We start from the raw sequence: 26,728 nt of genomic DNA, 5'->3' as shown, positions 1-26,728 counted from the left end.
CACCATTACTTCCACCTGATAACATTCAGTGACGATGAGTCACTAAGTGCAGCCCACACCCAATAGCTGGAATTATAAAGGGTACGAATACCAGGCGTTTGGAATCACTGGGGCCATCCTGAGGGCTGCTTCCCACAGTCTTTTCCTCAGCATGATTTTACACATGCAGTCAGATGACAAATCAGCTCTCCCTTGGCTTCTGCTAGTGCTTTCCTCTTTTCCTAATTCTAAGTTTTATACCAAGTAATGCCATGTCCACCTGACGTCTTATGGCTGCCACTGGATCCATCAGGTTCTGTTTTCTCATGTCAGGAATTTGCTGGGCCCGGTTTACATTCTGTCCTCTAGAAACAGTGGAGGGGCCTCTAGCTGTTACCATGGGAATTCATCTGTAAGCTAGAAAGGGATGTCTTCTCCCTGTGCCCACCTCTTTCAGTTTCTGTCGTACTGTACTATGGGATTGCTGCTTATGCTCTAATGCCTTAGTCATGTTATTGAAACAGTTCCTTCAGTTTTACTTTTAACCTCCTTTACAACTCTTTCTTTGCTTCATTGGGTTCACAAGTGAAACTGAACTTGGGGAAATTTGACTGTCTCATTCCACACTTCACTGATAATTTTCTTTTTTCTCCTGTGACTAAATCTTTTATATTTGGTCAAGTTTATCATGTTTGCCTCCTTCTTCCCTTAGACTATGTTCTATTTCAAAGATATTCTCAGTTTCTCATGATAACAAAAAATTTCCAGATCCATTTGACTTGTTTATCCAGACAGACATTTCTGAAATTCCTATTTAGGTTCATGTGAGCATTCCTACTATGTTTAGATATGATTCCAACTTTACATGGGGTCAAAGGCCTGAGTCCTGATAAGATCCTATACATGGGGCAAACTTTTAAGAGATTCTTTTGTATTCAGACCTGTTAAGTCATTGAGAAAATCTCTTCTCAGTTTCTCATTTTGTACAAGAGTATTCTACTTCGTTAGTTCTTCAGTAAGATCTCCTTTGATAAGGCTTATATATCAGAAAGATAGATGATATAAAAATTTAAATATATATTTTAAATGTTATTAAATACTAAAAAAAAAAAGAAAAAAGCACCGAAGAGTTATAGGCAGTGTTGGAATAGTGTGTAAAATTTAAATAGGGGCCACACTTTCACTGAAAATAATGCATTTGAGTAAAAAGCTCATGGAGTAGATACATGTTTCAGGTGTCTTCTGTATTCTTGAAGACATCACAGGTGATAATTTCTCACATTGAAATATACTTAGTAATTCATTTTTTAGTAGAAAATTTTAATAATAAAGTATTCCTGCATTCAGTGTATTCATTTTTAATTTTGAATACTGTCTTTAAAGTCCTAACTATGTTTCTCTTCTAGCATCAATGTTACAGTATGAGTTTTAATTCTATGGCTGGACCATTTATCTAGGTAAATATGATTAAAACATATTTTTGGTTTAATTGTTTAATCATGTGTTTGTATGTATGCCAAGCCACAATGGCATCTTAATGGTCCTGTATAAGCAAAGGTACTTAATAACATTTACAAGAGCACCTCCAAGTGGAGACTCCCCACTTCTGAAATTCTTATGGCTGCCATGAGCACTAGTATGGTCACTTTATACAGCTGAAATAGATCACAGACCCTGGAGTTAGACATAGTTTGATTTGAAACTTGGCTCCTAAATTTAATGTCTGACCCTGTGCAGAGACTACTTAATAATTAATTATTGCTCACATATTTTGAGTCAGTCATTATATAAGGTACTAAAGATAAAAGGGTACCTATAAAGGTCCCTATCATGAAACTAATAGTTGCCTCCTCATAGATGAGTTATCTCATTCCCTTTCTAAAACACTTCTTACTTTTACTTGATAACTTACAATGCATTTTCACCTCTGACATACTAGATACTTGATACAATGAGTTTTGAATTTATCTTTTATTTATATTTTGCAGTGAGCTATATAGATAAACCTTGTATATGAGCTATATTTCCACCTAGTAAAGTATGAACATGAACTTTTTTGTCAGCAAGATCTGCTTTTATTCAATTTTTGGTCTTGTCCCCTATTTTCATCTTTCATTGAACTCACTGTGTTTTTTTCCCCTTCATCTGTTTGTAGAGCCTTTATATCTATGCCTGAGCTCTGTGGTTCCCACACTAGACTGTGTGAGAATGTGAAAGGCAGAGAGTAGATCTCCAGTTTGGCATCTTAAATGCCTTGTTCAGTGCTGAGAACATGGAATAAATGAAAATTGTCCTCAAGTGTGGAGGTGTAAGAGAGCCTGATATCCTCTGGTGATTAGCTATATGCTCCTGGCTGTTTAGTTTCTCCAAGTCTCAGTTTCTCCTTATTAAAGAATGGATTTAAGTATGGCCTGCATATCAGAGGGATATTGGAAGGCATAAATACAATAATATGGATTAGGCTTATTTAAAAATGTCTGCTACTTGATAAGCCTTCCCCAAATGCTATTACCTCCTTTTCTCCTCCTTCCTCTTTCTCTTCTAATCTAACCTCCCCTCCTCCTTGTAATGATGATGATAGTAATAATTACTATTATTATTATGTTTTCATATTTAGGGAGAAGACACTGTTTGAATTAAGTTGAAAAGGCTATATATATCATAGATTCTAATTAATTCAAGTTGATAAATAATATTTATTGAGCCTTTATTAGGTCCATAGCACTAGAACACGTGTTGTAGAAATACTGGTGATTGAAGACTCTTTTCTCAGGAATGTATTCTAGTATAGAACATGTTAGTGTCTGCCAGCCAGGGAAACAGAACCCCGAGGGGAGCAGGACTGCGGTGCGGAGCTGCCCTCTGCCTGTCAGCTGCTCTGACGTGCTTGTGCATTATCGGTCCCAGTGCGTCTCTTCTTGCTTCTGCTTTCACCACTTCACTTTATCAATTTAATACCATCTCCAGTGATTTGCTTTTAGTGCTAAATATCACCTCGAAATCTTTTATTCTATTTATTAGATGTTTTATTTCTAAGATCTTGTGTGAAATAATCTGTCTTTAATGTCTGTTCTTAAATTTTAGAGAAATGTGGCCAAGACAGTTTCATGTAAAATGCAAAGGATGAGTGAATGAGTGTCGATTTAACAACTTATAGGGTTAAGAAAGTAGAGAAAAATCTTTGTAAACTGAGAGTAGTCGTCAATCCAAAAATTTAATTATCTTTACAACAAAAAAAGCATCATTTATAAATGTCATGGGTGTGTATACATGCACCCATAAATTTCTGAGAAATCATTTGACAATTGACAGTCCTTTGCTCTCCTCTAAGTATTGGGTAAGAGGAAATAGCTTTCTAAACAGTTTTGTCATTGCTACATTTTGGTTTTCAAGAAATTTTATGCCCACAAGCAGATCTGATGAAACACATAGAAGAATGTAGTTCATTCTTTTTTAGATTCTACTGTCACTGTGGTTTGTTTTTCTTATAACTAACTGCAGAAGATTTATTCTCACAAACTACTTTAGGTGGAATTACCATGTAATTTTTATGCCTCCTTAAAAAAACTGCTTTTTGACATCTTTGCTGAATATTTTCATTCCCATGCACATTCTTTTTCTATATCACTTTTTATTGAGCTGAATATAGCAATTTGAGGTTGGCCTCGTACCAGTCTATATTTAGCATTCTTTCTTATAAAACTCCTATAACCATCTCTGTGAAGACTATAAAGATATAAGATTAGCTTTTTTTTCCTTCCCATTTTATGCTGATAGTTCATGCCATTTAATTATAGAAAAAATTGAGTGTTTTTATTGACTCTACTATATGGTTGCAAATTGCAGACAGACACTTACTTGTCTAATAACCTAAAACAAAAATATAAGAAAAAAATTTTTGATTATTTAAATCTTTTGCAATTTATTTTTGTTAATTTTTATTGGCTTATGTTTTGAAAAGCACATCGTACCTGTGTAGCTTCAAGTAAATATTTCATATTAGGTATAAATCTTTTCATAAAACATTTATAATTACAGTTTTGTGCTTACACTGTATTCCTTTTCATTTATGTACATTAAATTTCAGGTTCTCTTTGCTAACCTAGTTACATCACTGAATAGAATTCATTTACATATGACTTTCATGCACTTGTTTTTAGTTTGTTTTTTGTTGTTTTTGTTATTTAAACTGTTTAAAAATATCAAAAAATGGGAAAGTCAGTTGTTATCATGAAAAATCTATAATATTTTGATAGGGGCCTCCTTCCCTACACATTTGTGTGTGTGTGTGTGTGTATGCATTTTACCTGCTAATCTAAGCTCTTTTGACTGCATTGACAGTACTTAGAGACACTTTAAAATTTTTTTATTTTTTAAAAGAAACATGCCATGTATAAAATAGGCTTTTATATTCATTATATGTGTTGCTACAGTAGTTAACTATATGTATGATACTTCTCCACGAGATATTCAACTCTGAAATTCTTTTGGGTTTGAAGTATTCAATATTGAAAAGGCTTTTGGGGAAATGTAAATATTTTGTCTTAAATTGGATAATATTTTTTATTTCAAAGATGAATTTATTTAATCAGATAAATTACCTTCTAACTATAAGATTGGATGAGAGTAAGAGGGTGTGTGAAAAGTAAAGATCATGAGCTACTGTCTAAAGATGGCGTCAATCAATGGGAAAATTACATAAATAATGTTGAATGGAAGGAGCATAAAATATTAATAATTATTATTTTAACTTATTTCACAGTTTATTTTAGAGTTTTCAAAATTTTAAAATTATTAAATAGAAGATAAATTTGTTTATTATTTTTGTCATTAAAATGTATTGTCAGAAATCTCAAATTTGTTAAGTTATACATTATGCTATTTTTAGTCAAAACATAGTTTGGGTGATGCTGTCAAAGATCCAGCAGAAAAATGAGTGTTTCAATTTCTTGTTCAGAAATAGTCCAAAAGGTTTCCCCATGTTTAACTAGTGGAGCTTCTTCTTATTCATTCATATATTCATCCATTGAACAAAACTCTTCTGCAACCAACTCTATGTTAAGTCTTTGAACAGATGAACAGGATGTGGTCCTTTCCCTCAGTGAATTATCTCTACTGGTGTATGTCATTTGTTGAGATGCAAATAGCTTCCACCCTGCAACTATGTTAAGAAAGAATCATAATAATTTAGTATGATATTTACAGATGGGAAAAGTACTTGTATGAATATTTTTATTTGGGAACCAATTAAATTTATATTGGACCATGGATTTGAGGAATGATGTCTCAATGAAGGATGAACTATAGTTCTTAGTTTAAGCTTATGATTTTATTTCTTGTATACTGAGACTTGTGACTTTTTTAATTACTGGTACCTACCAGAAAACATAATTAAGCAGAATATTAGGATATATACACATTTACTTTTGCTTGATGAATTTGGGTCAGTTTTGTAATACACAAATCACTCAATATTCTTATCAGTAACTTAGTTGAAGTCATTAGCATATTGACCATGTATGTATATTTTTATAAAATATAAAATCTCTACCGTAACTGCCAAGTTCGTGGGTGCCACTATCCCATCAGTTCTTTGGCAGTCTCTCTATCTTCATTCTATAGTCCTCTGATTTAAAAATGGCTCATTTTTTGGTCTTCTTCTTGGTTATCCTATATTTCATTGTTATCATCTAATTATCATGTACCATCCTCTTCCAGATTTTATTACCAATAAGCCATACTTGCCTGACTAGATTTAGATTAACTTAGTTCATGCTCTTGTCTGTGTCAAAAATGTGTCTCTTTTTTTTTGCCTCCACCCACCTTAATTCACTTCTATTATTCTCATATGTTGTTAGTTAAAATATTGTTCCTATTAACCATTTCTGTCACTGTAAACTAGGTATATTACTCCATTATTAACTTTCAAAGTGGCTTTGAATTACTGCTTTACAGTATTTATTCCAATTACAATTATTTCTGTAATTTTTATTTTGTTTAATATTATTAATTCTTCTAGAATATATATATATTTGTCAGAAGGTTTATTATTATTTTTTTTCTTAAGTGAGAATGTGGGAGGCAGAGAGACAGACTCCTGAGTGCACTCCAACTGAGATCCACCTGGAAAGCCCCCTATGTGGTGATGCTCTGCCTATCTGGGGTTATTACTTCATTGCTTGGCAACTGAACTATTTTAGCACCTGAGATGAGTCCATAGAGCCATCCTCAGCACCCAGGGCCAACTTACTCCAACAGCCATAGCTGTGGGAGGAGAAGAGAGCGAAAGAGAGAAGGGAGAGGGTGAGAGATGGAGAAGCTGATGGTCACTTCTCCTATGAGCGCTCACTGGTAATCAAACCTGAGACATCTGCATGCTGGGCCAATACTCTACCACTGAGACCACTGGCCAGGGCCTGGTCAGAAGTTTTATTTTGTTTTGTTTATACAGTTATCCAAAGCATAGGGAGAATTCAGTAAGTTTATATTAAATGGATGAATACAAATTGCATTTGCTCTAAAGTGGAAATAATCAAGAATAGATACACAGTAATACTAGAGATGTGGTGGGGGAGACTTCTAGGATCTTTTCAAATTTTGAGTCTGTACTTTGGCTAGGTGAAAATAAACAAATAACTTATTTACATAATATAGGTATGATAAAACACACTAATAAAATATATATTTTAGTTGTGTAAACTTGCGAATTGTGGCATTAGTTCTAAATTATTATGAGTACAACCTCAATTTCACATTTTATTTAAATCTTATGTTTTAAAGTGGGATAAGATGCCAAAAGCAACGAAGGCTATGCTAAAAGAGAAAGGAACAATTATAGGAAAGTAGTATGAAAAATTCAAACCAGATTTGGAAAGTGACCTTCATTGATAAAACATGGATAATGGTTTATGCTGCTATTGCTGACCAATAGTTTTGCCCAAGTGCTAATTAATCCAGGAGCATGCCAAGCTGTATATGACTGTAATATGTGGTTTGATCCTATAAGACATGATGTACTTACTGTGAGGAGTAAAGGGCAGGACTTCCAAGAAGCACTTGGTCAAATCTCTATAAAAAACTGTTTAGCTTTTTCACTTCTGCCAAAAAGCTACCATATTATCCCAAACATTTCCAACTCCATAATTCAGGCATTCTTGAGCGTGAGATGTTAAGACTTCAGTGTTCTTTGTTTGAAGTTTTTATTTGTGGTAATGTTAGATGATTCCACTTTCTTATCAGTAATGTAGTTAGATGGTGATTATCTTGTGAAAAATATTAATTATAAGAACCTATATTTGAAAGAATCTATCTATAAGGAATGTAAATATAATATATTACATTTTTTAAAATATCACTTTAGTTCTTTTTAATACTATGATATATCTCAGAAATGACCTAAACTGCTGTGACTAAACTGAGGCATAGTGAAATAAAAAAGGTGATTTACCCAATTAGCACAGCAAGTGAGTTGTCTCACTCCAGCATGTGGTAGGTAATTGTACACAATATAAGTACACCAACCCCGCTGAACTGCCATTAATTTAATTCTTGGTTACTATCACTGAGGATAGCATCATAGTCCTAAATTAGCTGAAACTATGAATGCCTCTGCTTGATCACTCTGAATATTACCTTAATAACGGTTTGATAAGCAAGCACATCTTTAACTGCTCCTGCCATGACATTCATCATAATGTTAAAAGAGAAAGTTTAAATTGTTTGGTAAAGTCTATGAATAAACTGATTAGCAGTCTATAAACTTGTGAATCTCTCCTTTCAGGAATAGAGTTGTTATAACGATCTTGTCTTAAAATTCATTTATTGGTATCTATATCTTTTCTCAAAGTTTAGAATACACTTAAATCACTGGTTCCTTTTAAGATCGACAAACTTCTTCTAAGACTTAATAGTGTTTCTCATTTGTTGAACAGATATTACTACAATACTTACATATGTACCAGATACTATTCTAGATATTTTGTAAGTATTAGCAGTTCATCTTCATACTAGTCCTATGTGAAAAGGATGACTTCTGTCTTCATTTTAGAAAAGGTGAAATTGAAGTGCAGATATGACATAAATTGCATAAATGTACACACATCTGGGAAATGGAAGAACTGAGACAGGAACTCAGCCAGCCTGGCCCCTAAGTCTGCACTCTAGGCTCCTGTGTTTTGCTGTCTCTTATTGAAAGAGCAACACTATGACTGAATGTTTGAAACCCCCAAAATTTACAGGTCTAAACCCAAATATGATGGTATTTGGAGTTCCACACTTTGGGAAAGTTAGTAGGCCATGAGCATGGTGTTTCCATGATAGGATTAGTGTCTTTATTAGAAGAGGAGGAAAGCTTGCCCTTTTTCTCTCTACCACCTAAGGATACAGTGTCAGGAAGGTTATCCGTAAACCAGAAAGAGGATCTCAACCAAGATTCCGACCATGCTGGCACCCTGATCTCAGAATTCCAGCCTTCAGAATGGTAAGAAACAAACAACTATTGTGTAAGGCAAGCAATCTATGGTATTCTGTTATAGCAGCTCATACTGACTAAGACAGCAATATTTCTCTGGCAAACATTCCTGTATTTGAGGAAAGACAGAAAACTACCGGTATTTGGTTCTCATTAGACATGCATGTCTATGTTATATTAATATCTATATGGGTCTAATGATACTTTTAGTGTAGCAAATTAAGTGTAATGGTACTGTAGGAAGAAAATTTGATTTAAGGAGCAATACTTCTGGGTATGTGTACAGATACACTAGCATGTGATATAGTGCAAATCATTTTATCTCCCTGAGACCTAGTGTTTTCCTTTGAGGGTTAGGTATTATAATTTATAAATTTCAGGTATTATAGTTCATAACTTTTAGTGTATGACGGTTTGCAATACTACTCATGATTACAATTATTACTAGAACTTATATATCATCACAGAGTGCCACAATTCTGATAGATTTTCTATTCAATCCCATACCTATCCATAAAATATTTGAAGTGGTATATATCAGCAAAATTTTGTCTTAAAAATAAAAGAAAAAAGTAAAACAAAGGAAGCAAGAAAATTTGAAAACATCAGAAAATGTTTTAAGCTAACATTATGTTCACAACATAGAGACACATAGACTTGTGTTTAATTTTAAAGGATGGATATATTGATACAGTTCTATACACAATTGATTTAAATAAAAACATTATTAAGACAATGTGATGTTTTATTTCAAAAATTACAATCTTAAAAACATTTTTTATAGTTCTTAAATTTTTACTTATTGAATTGATTGAGAGAGGAAGAGAGATGGCAATATACACAGTGAGAGAGAGAGAGAGAGAGAAAGAGAGATAAGAACATTGATCTGATAGATATGTTGTTGCTTGCACCCTGACTGGAGATTGAACTGGCAACCTCTGTGTTTTTTGGGACAATGATCAATCCAACTGAGCTATCCAGCCAGAGCATAAACATTATTTTTATATTCTAGCTAACATGTGCTATAAAGTGTATAGTGACATCAATGTTATCTCGTTGAAAGGTTGTTTAACATTAAGGAGCTGGATAGGCTACTAGAATGTGTTACTGGAACTATATGGAAAAGGAGTTAGGTTATGTTCTTCTGAGTTTATCATAAGACAAAAGTAAAGTTATTGTGTAATTAAGCTAGAAAACAAAGAGCTAATCCTCTGATTCTGATTTCTATTGATTTCAAAATTGATGAGAAAACTAATATGAAAGGAAATGACAATGCTTTAGGCTATTACTGATTTGCAACATAAATTTGGCCATATTATAATCTCAATTAAGCAAATTTTAATCAATAAGAAAGTGAGGTTCTGAATTTTTGGTTATTGATCAGTCTCATTTATTTGTAAAACTACAAATGACTCATACAGCAGCTAAATGGTACTTGGTAATCAACCATTCCTACTGGTCTCCTGCATTTTTGTATAAAGAAGTGAAATCTCTAAAATAAAATAAACATACTTACAAACAATTATTACTGTTAGGATATAATATAAAATTTTGTAAATATAAATTTGTACTGGTTTTCTATCTGTGATAAAATAATGTGCATTACAGTGTCTTTCTAAACCTAAATTATTGTTATCTGGGTACATAATTGTCTTTAGATTAGAAAGTTCAAACGGTGTTCAAGAAATACTCATTGCTATACCTTGAAACTGATATTTAACTTATAATCATTGAAGAGTAGATTGTATTTTTGTTACTGTAAGAACCTCTAAAATTATATTAGTGGTGATATTGATATTCTATATGTATACATCAGCTTGTTTTATTCAATAAAATATCTTAAGTTCTGTGTTGATTTCCAATTTATAGATGAGTGCTTAACCATCTAATATGACAAATCATATTTTACCAGTGTATTAGTTTCCTATTGCTGCTGTAACAAATTATTATAGCTTTAGTGACATAAAACAACTCACATTGATTATCTTTACATTTTGGGAGGTCCTAAGTTCAAATAGGAACTCACTGAGTGAAAATGAGTTCAGCAGGGCCCCATTCCTCTGGAGGCTCCAGAGAAGAATTAGTTTCCTTGCCCTGTCCACCTTCTCGAGGCTGCCTGTATTCCTAAGCTTGTAACCCCCTTTCCATATTCAGAGTCAGCATTCATATTACTGTGAACTCTGCTTCAGTCATTGTCTTTTCCTGGTTCTGATTCTCTTGAATAACTCTTGCACTTAAAAAGGCCCTTTTGATTACATTGTTCATATCATTTCCCCATCTCAAGATCTTTAGCTTAGTAATATCTGAAAAATATTTTTTTCTATGTAAGATAAAAATATGAAAACATTTCAAAGATTAGGACATAGACATCTTTGGAAATGGGGAGGGCATTGTTATGCCTGCCACAGTAAGTATAGTAAATATTTTAAGGTGGGTTAGGTAGGCACCCACCTAAACAAAGCCTTTTGTTTCTTGGAAAAATATCCACTGTGATGCACTCCTCTATTTCTCTTAAATCCATGGGCTACCATAGACCAAATATTAAATGCATGTTCACACACAGATGCACACACATACAACTGAAATCATCACCATTAAAATTAAGAAAGGTTATCATAGTTAAGTTGAGCAAAAAAAAAATTGTACCTCTATGAAATCTGTAGACTCAGGGTTAAGAATGCTTATCAGTGACTTCTATGACATGCTCAGAAATGTGATAAGAAAGCCTTTTGTGATGAGAAAGTCTTTCGGGTGAAATGAACTTCTCTGCTTCCAGAAAAGCAGGTTTTGTAGAAAGATGAGCAGAGAAAGGACCTCTTCTGGCCCTTAAGAAACACAAAGAGGCCCTGGCCAGTAGGCTCAGTGGTAGAGCGTCGGCCTGGCGTGCAAGAGTCCCAGGTTCGATTCCCTGCCAGGGCACACAGGAGAAGCGCCCATCTGCTTCTCCACCCCTCCCCCCTCTCCTTCCTCTCTGTCTCTCTCTTCCCCTCCCGCAGCCGAGGCTCCATTGGAGCAAACTTGGCCTGGGCGCTGAGGATGGCTCTGTGGCCTCTGCCTCAAGCACTAGAATGGCTCTGGATGCAACAGAGCAACACCCCGGATGGTCAGAGCATCGCCCTCTGGTGGGCGAGCCTGGGGGATCCTGGTCGGGTTCATGTGGGAGTCTGACTGCCTTCCCGTTTCCAACTTGGAAAACTACAAAAAAAAAAAAAAAAAGAAAAGAGTAGCTTTAGTTATTCATGAATTTCTAGTTAAAGTTTTCAATCCTGTGAGGACTGCCTATACTTCCTGCCTCTTGAGTTTTACAAACCAGTGTGATGGAATCTGCTTTTGAGAGCCAAAAGTACGTACATCATTCCAACTCCACATTCAATTGCATCATATTCAAAGCATGAAATTTACTGTGATAGGAGTATTTACACCATGGAAATTGGCAAATGTCATGTATGTGGGAAATAGAGCCATTTGTTAAATATTTACTTGCACACAGACATAATCCTAAACCCTTCAGTTTCTTTCCCTTTACACAAATTATTGAATCAGTTTTCTTGCAGTAAAAAGCACTCTGAAGGACTAATATCAACCTAGTTACAAATGAAAGAAATTACAGAGTGTGATGGCTGATTAAAAGAATTGTCCCTTAATTGGCATATGTTTTTATTTATTCAGAACATTTTAATGTTTTGTCCTTAATTGCAAAAATTATAAATGAAAAATCAATCTTACACATAGTTCCTGTTTACACAAATTATAAGTACAAATGTTAAATAGAATAATGACTACAGTAGGAATATGACATGACCAGTCAAGATCATTTGGAGATTTTAAAGGCAAATGAATTGTTAATACCGCTGGTTCAGAAATTTTCCTTCAACCTGTATTTTTATTTATCATTTACTATGGATGATCCATAGCTCAACAGGGATGGCAGAATAATGAAGAGATAATAATTAGTTTGTAATTACAAATTTTGTCTGGCTCTAAACACAGAATACATTGGTTTATAAAACTAAACTAAATATTTGGAAGGCTCATTTGATATGTCTATTAAATTACTAAGAAATGGATATCTTTATTATAGAATGAAGATGTGATCTGCTTTTTTTAAAGGTTACCCCTATATGCAGAGTATTTTTAAAAATTAAAATTTATAGTGTTTAAAATAAAAAAAGGATTGACTTTCTAAATTATTTTGATGACATTTTAAAGAACAATTTATTTCTTTGAAACAGATGTTCTCCACTTCTATTTCAAGTGCTTTAAATGGTAAAAAAAAAAAAAAAAAAAAAAAGGTGGAAACCAAATTGTATGGAAATAAGTATCAGAGACATTCCCTCAACAAACACAAAGATAAGGGAACATGATAGCAAATTAAGACATTTTCCATTTGGTGGCATCAACCCTTGTTAACAATGATGTATTTAACTTGGTTAATTTTTTGTTCATGGATCTCTATTTTATATTTATAACCACCTGTAGTGTTTTTGACAATGTGAAATAATAATTAAAATATTCTCTTGGAGCTATTGAACATATGGTTCTTTGAAATCTCTGTTGATTTTACTGTGACACTAGTTCTATTTTTTTATATGTTTTCTCAACATGGTTATTTTAAGGTTTACTGAAGCTTTAGCAGTAAGACAACCATTTAAAAGGAAAAGAAGAATCTGGATTTCTTTCTATTTTTTGATAGGAAAATGGGCTATGTAATAGCTTTAATGCATGCATTGTCCAAACTAAAAATAAAAATATGACAACTTGATGCATTTGAAGTAATTAGGGTAAGATGACAACCTTTACTAAATGCAATCAAGTATAAGAGACAATAGCTTTACACGTTAATGTCATTTAGCCACTATATTTCAGTGTGGCACATTAATTTTTAACAATAACAGTCAGCTTCATATCTAGATAAGGAATTTCCTGCCTACAATAGATTTCTCTTTTAAATTTCAAATATTGGGATTCAATTTTCAAGGGTAGGGTTATATATTAAACTTTATAATTGTGAAATAAAAGCATCATATAGCACTAAGAGTATGAAACAATGTTTTTAAACAACTGATCGTGAAAAAAACACATAGAATATTGTTTGAAAAGTACAATATGTTTCTAAACAGTTGTCATTGGTAAGTCATTCACATCCTTTTCCTCTACTGAAAATTCTTATGAGATATCATTAGACTGTTACAACTTATAGTGGAAAAATCAATGCAGTAAGAAAATTAAATTTTAGTGATAGCCTTTAGGCAAAATGTAATATTACAATGCATTCTAGCTTCCCTTGTTGTTTATAGGCAAAGGGATAAAAGGAATCTGGGTTAGCTGTCAGTGCAAAATATTTTTTTTGGAAGCCAACAGGCCTGCCTGTGAACCAAACTCTTTCCTAATGCATTTGTTCCTTCATTACTTAATAATGTGAAAATAACCATCTTAATTTGATCATTTGAAAGGTCAGAAGTCTGTTCTATTTAAAAAAAATTGCTAGTCAAAATCAATGAGGAGATTCTTCAACTTCCTAGGAAAAGGAGTTAACAAAGAAAATGGATTACTCTCCTGAGCAGTGTAACAACAACACGCGAACCACTAGGGAGTGAAAGGGTTGGAGGTGGAGAGAAATAGAAAAAGGATGATGAGAGGACAGAGGGAGAGTGTAAGGCTAAAAAAGAAAATTTGTCATGCAGCCTCATCTCTTGTGAAGATGTGACATATATACTACACTTGAGGTGGTTTGTAATCACCATAAGCGGCCACTTTCCTTTGTTGGCAGACAGATATGGATTGACATTTATGCATTTTACTCATTCTATATCAGTAACAAAATCATGCTTTATGTCAGTGATTTAAATGACTATGTTCTTTTCTTAATTACCAAAAGAAATGTGCACAGTTAATTTCAAGATTGTCAACAAAGACACTAGTGTTTTACAACTTCTTTTCTACATTAGATCATGACGAAAACTACATTTATTCCCTTCATAAAATGCACTGGCTAGATAGAACACATCATTTTTTTCAAATTTGATTTTCATAAAAAGTTTTTTAATTCTCCTTTTGAAATTTTTCTGTTATTTTATAGTAAATATTAATAATTTTTTCCAACTTGTATAGTCTTCGAGTATGTTTATAGTTAGTATTTGATAATTATCTGTCAGCTTTAAATTTTTAATAATAATCATTAATATCTGAAAGTATTTTGGTATTAATGTTTATGTCCACAATATCAAATAAAAGGAAAAAAAAGCTAATTTATTTTTTCAAGTGAAGATAATCGGTAATTTTATATGGCTCACAAAAATTAGGGGATATTTCAAAAATGAATATGAAGTGATAAAATATCCCCTAATTTTTGTGAGCAGTGAAGTAATCTAAAGGGCACTGATCATCTTAATATCATAATACTGAAAATATTTTTGCATACTTCAAAAATAATTATTATATTTTTTTTGATGATTTTTGTTCTTTAGATTTTTTAGTCCACTCTACACTTTTATAAACTTGTTCACTATGAGATTAATTCTCAACAGTTTCTGTACTGTCATTTTAAATTTTTGGTTGACAATAAAGTGAGAAAATTTTATTTAGGCAATGAATAATTTAAAGGTGCCGGAAGAATCTAAGATATATATATATATATATATATATATATATATATATATATATATATATATATCAACCACATATAGTTTAAAGTAGTAGGAATTTTATATAAATTAATACAGAAAGCATACTTTTAAAACTGATCACTTAATGATGTCTTTCTCAATTATGCTGTGAAAATGACCTGTGTTGCATTGCTTAAGCTATCCAAGGGATTAAAAACTTTAACTCACAAAATTATTAGAATCATACACTTTTTAATCAAAGCCAAAACTTAGAAAAGATAGAATTCATCTTCATAGTTGCATTCTCATTGTACTGGTAAAGTGAAGACAGAAATGAGTTATGGTTTCTCCATCATCATAGATTTAGGGTTTTACTTTGACATACTGACTCAGAGTATGTTAATTATTTCAATATACTGTGCTGCTTCATTTATTGAGAATAAATTAGCATTTTAAAGTTCATTTTGAAATTCTATATCTCTGAAGACCTGAGTAGAAACTGTAATAAGAAGTTTGAAACTATAATCTAAAACAATAGGATAGGGGGCAGAGATTGGTCATGAAATTATAAAAGTCCTAAATTAATTTTATAGTAATTTAGAGAAAATAACCAGTTCTACTTAAAATTACACACACACACAACCACACACACATCCACCTATCTGCTTACTCACTATGCATACATTTATCTTACTAATATGTCCTAAGCTCTACCTTCTCATCAACTTCAATAACATTTTTATAAAGTCATTGTATTTTTTAATGTTTCTTTTATTGATTTTGGGAAGAGAAAGGGACAGAAAGAAAGAGAGACAGGTACATCAATCTGTTCCTGTGTGTGCCCTGACGGAATCAAACTGGCAACCTCTGTGTTTCAGGATGATCCTAACCAACTGAGCTATCTGACCAGGACAAATCATTGTATCTCTTATAGAAGTTTTACACAGGATACTTTCTCATCCTGTTTGCTCCTATATCCAAATATTTATCTTAATTCCCTTTTATACAGTTCAAGTTATTGATTTCACATTCTAGATCCATTTGTGGCGAACCTCATGCACATTCCATGCCGATCCAGCCCTGTGCTGCTTCACTGTCCTGGATTACTTCTTATCCAGCTTTTTCAGCCTCCCCATGCTTTTACTGAATACAGTTTCCATTTTCATGGGCCTTTCTTGTTCCCCTAATGTTTGAATTTCCTCATTTTCTTATTTATGTATTTGTTTGTATATGTGTTTATTATTTACTATTGTTTTTTTATTCCTTATTCTCAAAAAATAATTGGGCTGGAAATAACATCTTTCTATTCCCAACAAAAATGACTTGAATTATGTGTAATATGTGTAGAAAATTACTAGATGTGTATACAGAAACAAATTTGTGAGTTAAGGATTTCCTGTTAAAGAATCTTGCATTTGGAGCTGAATACGCTTTAATGTTGGAGTACAAACCGCTAAACTATGCAGATGTAGGATAAGATCTTCCTTGCAGTAAGATTAACATATATTTTCATTTCTAGGATTTGAATTCTTGTTCTTCAAATTTTTATTATTTTTTTTATTTTTATTTTTTTTACTTTTAACTATGAAATATCAGGAGCCACACCTATATTCACAAGTCAGATATCTGATAATTGTTGGAGGTTGCAAAGACTCTGTCATGTTCTTAATGATCACTTTCCCAGCCCATATACAATGTTAGTTCTGCACAGTACCTCATCTAGATTAAACCTGTTTTGCCAGTTTTTAATGTTAAGTCCTTGCAGAGGTGAGAGCAAACAGCCTATCATGTGAGAAAGAGGAACTGAGATAGGAGGATGGACAATAGTTTATTTTGGGTTTAGGGAGACAGCAATTTGCCCCAGAAATGATACTTTTATCAGTGAAAGTGTCCACCTTCTTGTCTGGATAAAATGTAGATCTTGATTCTTAACACTGAGTTGAAAATATAGGTTATATTGTGTGGAAATAAGTCTTAAAATTTATTTCTTATGCTGAGTTATAGATATATCACAGATATGAACAACTACGTTTTTTTTTTTTTTAAGAAGAGCTTTTTTTTTTTATCTCCATACAATTGCTGACAACTTTATATTTAGTTTGGCTATCTGATGATTTAGCTTGTGATTAGCTTTTTAAGTCATTTTTCAAGTCCTCATGACATCATGCTTTTTCCAATTTACCTCACAGGAACAAGTTTAAAGAGTTGGTTATATTGCTTTCTTCACAGTGTATTGAGATGATATATTCAAATATATAAAAATGGACTATCAGTGGCTTGTTTCACTGTAGAATACTTTGCATTCTAAATAATCCTCTCCTCCTCCTCCTCCAGAAACAATATTATTGGAGAAAAAACAATAAATTGTGAACCCTGTGGACTTACATTATAGTAAACATAAAATGAAATTCATATAAAATGTAAAAAGAAAACCAAGAATGAGTTAGGTGTAACCAGTTACACCCTTTTGAGGTAACTCCGTATGTTTCAACTGTGTGCCAATACCATCTGTGAATTAAAGTGATTAACTATATTTTATGTAAAAGCTCACTATGTAAGGCTTGATTACCAAGGTGTAATGGGTTTACTTTCTTTTCTGATAACTCCACCTGTCAACCTTATCAAGCCCATGTGTGACTTATGTTTGGAGTGTGATAATGTAACCCTATAAGGTGACAAATGGCCAAACCATACATAAGTAGCTGAGGGAAGATCAAGTTAGTATCCTGAGACTCCAACACAGATTCCATGTCATCCTCTGAGACCCCTTGACAACTACCATGAAGCCATGAAGCACTATGCCTCTCCAAGCAAGTTTATTTGGTGCCCCACCAAAGCAAAGACTTAGACTTAGCCGGTCACTTGTATTAACCATGAGTGAATTAAAGTCTGTGTTATTTAGCTTCCTATGAGTGTATTTGCCTATTCAGTTTACTACTAATTACTTTAATTTACATTGTGAAATGCTAGAAACAAACCCAGCTAGAATAAAAGTAATATTTTATTTCAACAACTTACAATAGTGCAATGACTTAGACATATTGGCCTGATGGTCATTTAACTGTTTTATAGCTTTAAAAACACTCATTTCAGCCTGATCTATGGTGGCACAGTGGATAAAGCATCGACCTGGAACACAGAAGTCTCTGGTTCAAAACCCTAGACTTGCCTGGTCAAGGCAAATTATGACAGTTGATGCTTCCTGCTCCTCCCCCCTTGCTCTCTCTCTCTGTCTCTCTCTTTCTCCTCTCTAAAATGAATCAAGAAAATCTAAAATAAATAAATAAAAAGTAATTTCACTATAGTTCTTTGATAAGGCCATTGTGTCTGGAAGAGTTAACTATTCTTTGAAAATACTCTACTGTATTAACCTCTACCTCAGTACTTAGATCATGTATACTGAAAAAATCTGATTTGTTTTATTTTCTAAAAACCATAAAAATGGCATTAAAAATGAAAATCTATGTTTCCTGTCACCCTCTCTCATATGGTTTTGTACTGGGGGTGGGGGTTGCACAGTAATTGAATGCTTTTTATGACTGGATTTTTACAAATGCAGCTTTAATGTAGTATTCAAGGGCAGTGACTATGATTATTTGACAGATGAGGGAACTAAGACTCACAGAAACAATAAAATTTCAAGGTCACCCATCTAATAAGTGGCAGAACCTAGATTTAAAACCAGACCTGCCTCATGCTAAAAGCTAGTTTTTCTACCATATCATGGAAGCCTTTGTAAATTAATAACATCTTTTGATCTGAAGGTAGGATTCTCTTAGATTATTGTAAAGAAAATTCCCATATGCTTTAAAATGAGTTTACTGAAGAGAGGCATAAGGAAGACTGTACTGTGGCATCAGTTTTTAGTGAACTATGGCAACATCTCTATAATGTAATCTTTCTAACTTAAATTTTTATATTGACTGATAACCAGATATGATTTGTTGGTGCCTTCATAAAAGAAAAATAACTTTTAAATGTAATGAATCATTAATAGCACATATTTTAACAATGTTATGTATTCTTAAAATTAGAAAAACGTGCTGCATTTTATCTACCTTGTCATAAATATTTAACATAATACCACACTACAATGGAGTAGTCATGAAATGGTGAGGCATAAATAAAAATGTCAAAGGAATCAGCAGCATAACCGTCAGATAGATTCTGCTGCCTATTGTTATGGGTTTCAGGTAGAGTTCATGGTTCAGAATCGTATTCATTTCTATCTCCTACTGTGGTCTGGACTGATGAACTTGTGCCTGAAGAAAAGGGGAGCCATACAGTAAGGGAAAATCACCTGGTGGACAATCAGGCAAAGCCTCCAAGCATGTCTGGAAAGGTTGACCACATTGGAGATAATAAGGAAACAGAGCACATGAGGCCTGAGCTTTAACACACAGTGAGCTGCGGCTCCAGTCAAATATAGCCATATGAATGCCCTGGATTTAGATCAATCAGATTTGCAGATTTTTAGATGAGGCAGAGAATTGAATTGCCAGCTAGTCCTGGCTATCAAAATGCTGGAGAAAGCTGGCTATGGAATAAAATAAAAGTTTCCACCCCATGGCGTGTGTCTGTGTGTGTGTCTGCATGTATGTATGTGCATTTTTTCCAACATTTGATCTAAGTTCTTCAGATTTCCATTCTTATACAAGGATTCTTCCATTTTCCCCCTCAACATCATCTCTATTAATCAATATTATTTTTCAATATCTTTTTCTGGTTTTTAAGTTGTGATCAGTTACACTTTCTTCTCATCTGGTTGAAATAAAGAGAACATTGCTGGAATATTAAATTACAGTTTTGTAATTTAAGATCATTGTGATCATTTGTGACTTTCAAGCAAACTTCATAGAGCGACCACTGGGTAATAGTTTGTAGAGTTCTTAATAAATTAAATCTGATAAAGCATTGTTTGAACTGTATAATGTGGATATTCGTGGACAATTTAGTTTATTAAGACAGCAAGTATGGGTAACAGATATCAAAATAGAAGACAAGTCCAGTGGTTTTTGAAGGGAAAATAGATGAGAGAGAAGGAACACCATGGACTATTACCTCAAGATTCTTTTTGAAAATATAGGAATATAAATTAATGATTTGACTTATTACCTTGTACATGAGGTAATATATATTAGAGTGGAATATGAAAATGATCTTTTTAATATATGTAGACAATTAGATTAATGCTGGCTTATTTTTATCGATATATTAATCATGTTAACCTTGAGCAACAGCTATTTTTATTGGCTAAAGAAGAGCTGAATTCTATTTTTTATTTATTTTATTTTTTATAAATAAATTTTTATTTAAATGGGGTGACATCAATAAATCAGGGTACATATAGTACATATATTCAAAGAAAACATGTCCAGGTCATCTTGTCATTCAGTTCTGTTGCATACATTTAACCCAAAGTCAGATTGTCCTCCATCACCCTCCATCTAGCCCTCTTTGTGCCCCTCCCCCACCCCCTCCCCATCTCCCTCCTTCCCTCCCTCCACCTCCCGTAACCACCACACTCTTGTCCATGTCTCTTAGTCTCGTTTTTATGTCCCACCAATGTATGGAATCCTGCAGTTCTTGTTTTTTTTCTGATTTACCCATTCCACTCCATACAATGTTATCAAGATCCCACCATTTTGTTGTAAGTGATCTGATGTCATCATCTCTTATGGCTGAATAGTATACCATGGTGTATATGTGCCACATCTTCTTTATCCAGTCCTCCATTTTTTTTTTTACATTGATTAAAGCCTTTAAGCAAACTCTTGGCCAATACAGCAAGAATCCATAAAAGAGTAGTGTCCTTAACATGTTCACCAAGTCCAAGTTGTCCCCAACACCATGCCAAATCCCTGAAAAATGCAACCCAACCCCAGTTCAGTCTGTTATGAGCTGTCACAAGGAGCAGGAGTCCAGGAAAGTCCACATCCAGAAAAAGTCCGCATGGCACTGGAATTGTTGTCACAATTCTATACTTTGCAGCTCATGTCCAAGTCCCAATGACCACTGCTTCTAAGAGCTGAATTTTAGTTGTACCCATTTTGCATACTAATTTCCCCTAGACATTTATATATTTTTTAAACTTTCTATTTTTTTTTACACCTACCATTTTTTTTCCTGCCTTTTAAAGTCTGTTCCACCAGTTTTCTGCTAGAACTTCTAAACATTCTACACATGACCCAAACCATGAGATGTTACTTCTTATAAAATCTCCCCCAACATTTTGGACAAACCCAGCACTTTTTCCTTACCAAGTTTATCATTACACTTTTCTTTTTCCTGACTATAGGCTCCTTCAGAACAGAAACTGTCTTTTCATCATTACTGTTTCACAGCATGTAGAACAATTGGGCATATGGAGAAGGTATTCAAAAACTGCTTTATAGATTAATGAAGTGACTTGTGGCCAAATCTGTTACATACAGCTTTTATTTTGAATGACGTGTTTTAAAAATAAAACCCAATGTGTGCGAAGAAGACAATTGAATTCCCATACACACTTAAAAATCTTTTATCGTTTTCTTGGTTTATGGGGGGATAAATGATGATGGATGAAGATTTGACTTGTATAAGTGAACACACGATATTGTGTACCGAGGTGTATTGTAGAATTGGGTACCTGTAACCTGTATAAATATGTTAACCAGTGCCACCCCAAAAATACCAATTAAAAAATAAAATGCATTTATTGAGTACTTACTCTGTACAGAGCACTAAGGGTTATAGGAAGATATAAGAATTAGGTGCATGCCTTACTAGGCAGTGGTGCAGTGGATAGAGCATCGGCCTGGGATGCAGAGAACTCAGGTCCGAAACTCTTAAGGTTGCCGTCTTGCCCGTGGGCTCACCAACCTGAGCTCAGGGTCACCAGATGGAGTGTGGAATCATAGACAGGATTCCATGGTCACTGGCTTGAGCCCAAAGTTGTTGGCTTGAGCAAGGGGTCACTGTCTCAACTGGAGGCCCTGGTCAAGGTATGTATGAGAAAACAGTCAATGAACAACTAAGATGCTGCAACAAAGAATTGATGCTTCTCATCTCTCATCTCTCCTCCCTTCTTGTTTGTCCCTCTCTGTCCTTCTGTCTCATTAAAAAAGAAAATTAGGTGCCATTACATCTAGAGGGGAGTATAAGACATACAGAACTAGCTAACATACAGGATGAATTGTAATAAATGTTATAGGGGAGCTCTAAAAAAAGGACTATATAAGTCCTTAGGAGAGGGAGAATTATTTCAGCAATCTTTATTTTTTCTTCATTCACTCAGTAATATTTTTAGAATGGCTATTATGTGCCAGGCTGTACAAATACCATGATGAATAAGCTACCATCTCTACCATCAAAAAATGTAACATCTAGATTAGGTGGGGGTGACATTGGAAATTTGAGTAAGTGGACAGTCAATTCTAAGTGCCTGAATAGGGAAGGAACATAAAAATCACCCATTCAAATCAAGGCAGCAAATAAGCCTGAGATTATTACTTATGTATATAATTTTAATTCATTTAAGATAGAACTTTCCTTTAGGACAGAACTTTCTAAAACATTTACCTGCAAAATAGTTGTCACATAAGCAAATACAGCAAACTTTCCTAATTTTATCACTTCAAAGAAATATGTTTAGCCTGACTAGGTGGTGGCGCAGTGGATAGAGCGTCGGACTGGGATGCGAGAGGACCCAGGTTCGAGACCCCGAGGTTGCCAACTTGAGCGCGGGCTCATCTGGTGTGAGCAAAAAACTCACCAGCTTGGATCCAAGGTCGCTGACTCCAGCAAGGAGTTACTCAGTCTGCTGAAGGCCCACGGTCAAGGCACATATGAGAAAGCAATCAATGAACAACTAAGGTGTCGCAACGAAAAACTGATGATTGATGCTTCTCATCTCTCTCTGTTCCTGTCTGTCTGTCCCTATCTATTCCTCTCTCTGATTCTCGCGCTGTCTCTGAAATAAATAAATATTAAAAAAAGAAAAAAAAAGAAAAAGAAATATGTTTATGATTGACCTGACAGATTTATAAAATTAAGAAAAAGTGGGTTGTAGAGAAAATATTAAGAGTTACATGGCTGTGAAATAATCATAATATTTTATTAACCCAGATGCCGGAGATGAATTTGCAATATGTTTATAATGCACCTATTTAATGGAAATAAAGGCTGTGTATATCTACTGATTCACATACGCCCAAATATCCAGGATGGATTTTTAATAATTTAGATCAAACAGTATATATACAAATAAAACAATGACTAAAAATCATACCCAGGTAATGGAAGGGGAGAAGGAGCATACGTATTAACAAGGAATATTGGTAAATGGTTACGTTTAGTAACCACTTTGGCTCTGAGCCTCCTAAAAATGGGAGCAATAACTTACTTTTTTCACATTGCAAAGAGCTTGTCAATTGTTTTCAATAGTTTAATGGTGAAAACCATTGCATTGATTTAAATTATGACAGCTGTATACCTGCATAATTAGAAAGTTAAATATCAAATACCAAAATATATACTAAAATTCAGAAATTACTATTTTTATGTCAGTGGAGGATGCAAGGATGTTTAAAAAGCCATTTCTACTTAAACCCTGAGCACCCTGAGCTGTATGTTAGTGATTTTTACACTGTATGCCATTCAATCCTGAGATGGCAAATTGATATTTTAGAGACAAAATTGTGGGTGTCAAGGGAAGACAAAAAGTTAGGCTGCAAGCATCCACCCTGTTGAAATTAGGACTGCTTCTAACTGTTTTTTAAAAAAGTGGTCACACTGTGGGGATGCACTTTGGAAATCACTAACAGACATTATCCTCTAGAGTTACAGTAGAAATATTATTTAAGAAAGTGCAACTTTGATGTTATATTATTTTTAAACAACCCATCTATTTGCCTAAGTAATAGCAAAATGTGACAATTTATGTAATTATGAATATGCAATACATTTTCTTTGAATAATATTAAAAGGAATTTTATTTTGATTTCATGACCAGGTAAATTAAGATTTAGAAAAGCAAGGATTATTACATAATTCATGTTAAAAATGACTATAGGCACATGAAATATGATAATTTAGAGAATTTTGTCCACCAGTAGAGAGACGGTATGAAAACTCTCAATCCTGTAATATTAGGAAAGGGAAGGCAGACATGGTATGAAGACAGAAAGGAGGGACATGTGACAGGGCAATTGCTCAGGAGGAAAGGGGGTTTTACAGAAATATTTTCATATATAGCCTCTTAGTTTGTGTCTTAAGTGGGAATTAGCATGTAAAAATAGAAGAAAACTTTAATAATATATATGGTCAGTATATTTAACCAGGAAAAAATGACAGTCAACATACTAGAGGTAACCAATTAAGTATGCAAAGGCTTAAATGTGTAAAGATACATGAGGAATTCTGAAAAATGATAGGGTTATAGTACACAAAGTTGTTACATTGGGTATAAGTTAGGAACTGGTAAGGCCAGGTTACTGAAATTGTTACACATTATTTTATAGAGTTTTAAAAAAATATATTTTCATACTTGCAGTAATTACCATAAACACAATTTTCCAAATTATTTGTTTGGCATTTTTTTAAATGTCGATCACCTTTACCAGAACATAAGCTCTATCAGGGCAGAGTTGTTTCTAATTGACCATTCTTAACATACTATACCTGGTATATAACCATTGCAGCAAAGCCATATTTGTTCAATTATATCAATAAATCTTGAAGATAATGGAAAACCAATGAAGAGTTTTAATACAGTACAAAGAATATATTAGAAGGGTGAATTTGAGCATTAGGGATACAAGTTAAAATTTATTTATTTATTTTTATTTTTCCGAAGCTAGAAACGGGGAGAGACAGTCAGACAGACTCCCGCATGACGCGACCAGGATCCACCCCGCACGCCCACCAAGGGGGCAACGCTCTGCCCACCAGGGGGCGTCGCTCTGCCGCGACCAGAGCCACTCTAGTGCCTGGGGCAGAGGCCAAGGAGCCATCCCCAGCGCCTGGGCCATCTTTGCTCCAATGGAGCCTAGGCTGTGGGAGGGAAGAGAGAGAGACAGAGAGGAAGGAGAGGGGGAGGGGTGGAGAAGCAGATGGGCGCTTCTCCTGTGTGCCCTGGCCGAGAATCGAACCTGGGACTTCTGCACGCAAGGCCGATGCTCTACCACTGAGCCAACCGGCCAGGGCATTAAAATTCTATTTTAATAAATTAAGATGTGAATAAATAAGATGTGGTTTGAGCAATTTGATAAATGATAAGGCCTTTTGATGAAATAGGTCTTTAGATAGAAATTTGTGCCAAATTTGTCTATAAATTTCTATATATCTCACATTTAATATTTTATAAATCACATTTATTATATATAGACATAATGCTTGTATTCATGTGATTAGTAATATATGACCCTCATCTACCAGCTGAGAAAGTTGAAGCCTAGAAAGAGTTAAATTCAGCACAACCTACCCTCTCTGTTGATCCCTTTGTATAGTCAGCTGGTTATTTCTGGAAGACAGGAGATGAAGTTAGGTGGTTTATTTATTAAAGAATATTCAAATTATTTTTATGGCTACAATGAAAAAATTAAAAAGTCTACTCATTGAAACATAAGCTACTCTACATAATTTAATCGGGGGAGGGAAACAGTACAGTGAATTGGTCACAAAGAATTTGAAAGTCTGGAATAGCAAAAGGGAGATGGAAGTGGCAAGTTTGGGAACAAAAAGTAATATTGGTGAGTCCATGAATCTGCACCTGCTCTGTGATGTTGAAATGTTATTACAGTCAGTCCTGGACTCAGCAAAGAATTGCCACCTCCATCAAGGTGGAATTGCTGGAAAGGGAATGGCTCTTCTCTGAATCTGGAATAAATCACCAGAGCCCAGCTAATATTATGGCCATTGCCAGGAAACGACTGTACTGCTGGTACTAGAAGCAGAAAGTATCCCCCTCCCTTTTTTTTCTGCTTATTTTCTTCCAGCACCACTTATTGCCAAAATTTAAAGGAAGTCAGCTATCAAGGAAGCCTAAAAATATAATTCACTGGCAACCAGTTCCATCAGCTTAGAGCAGTTTTGAAAAGGGTGGGAATGGGTCTGGGAAACAATAGGCAAACAACTGGCATGGATGATATTTCAAAATAAGTCCATTGAAAAGTATGTCTTCTTGAGAACTCTGGCAGAGTGACTCCTCACTAAAGACAGACTGTCCTCTTTAGAGGTTCTGGATATGGGTGCCTGACCATATAGTATGAAAGAATTCATGATGAAATAAAACATTGAATATGGAAGACACAACAGTAGGAAAATAAACCATTCAATTAAAAAATTGGCCAATGACCTTAACAGGCACTCTCCCCCAAATAGGAGTTACAAATGGTAAATAAGCATAAGAAAGGATATTTTACTACATCATATGACATCAGAAAAGTACAAATAAAAACAACGATGAGATACTACTACATACCTATTATAATGACCAAAAAGTGGAATGCTGATAAAACTGAATTCTGGTATAAATGTAGAACAGAAGGAACTCTGATTCACTGCTGGTGGGAAAACAAAATGGTTCAGCCACTTTAGGGGACAGTTTGACAGTTTCCTAAAAAACTGAAAATACTCTTACAATATGTTCATGCAAAATTCTGAACAAGGTTCATAGAAGCTTTATCCATAATTG

General features: G+C 34.1%; 1 protein-coding gene across 18 annotated transcripts in view; it reads left to right on the top strand.

Annotated features, from left to right (window-relative positions):
• The window catches only part of PTPRD (protein tyrosine phosphatase receptor type D), a 2,469,774-nt gene that overhangs the window by 23,389 nt on the left and 2,419,657 nt on the right, over window positions 1–26,728 (top strand). The gene's annotated exons all lie outside the window — the stretch shown is intronic.

Source organism: Saccopteryx leptura, chromosome 2 (assembly GCF_036850995.1).
Source record: "Saccopteryx leptura isolate mSacLep1 chromosome 2, mSacLep1_pri_phased_curated, whole genome shotgun sequence".
Lineage (NCBI taxonomy): Eukaryota > Metazoa > Chordata > Mammalia > Chiroptera > Emballonuridae > Saccopteryx > Saccopteryx leptura.
This window is presented reverse-complemented; position numbering and strand designations above follow the sequence as displayed.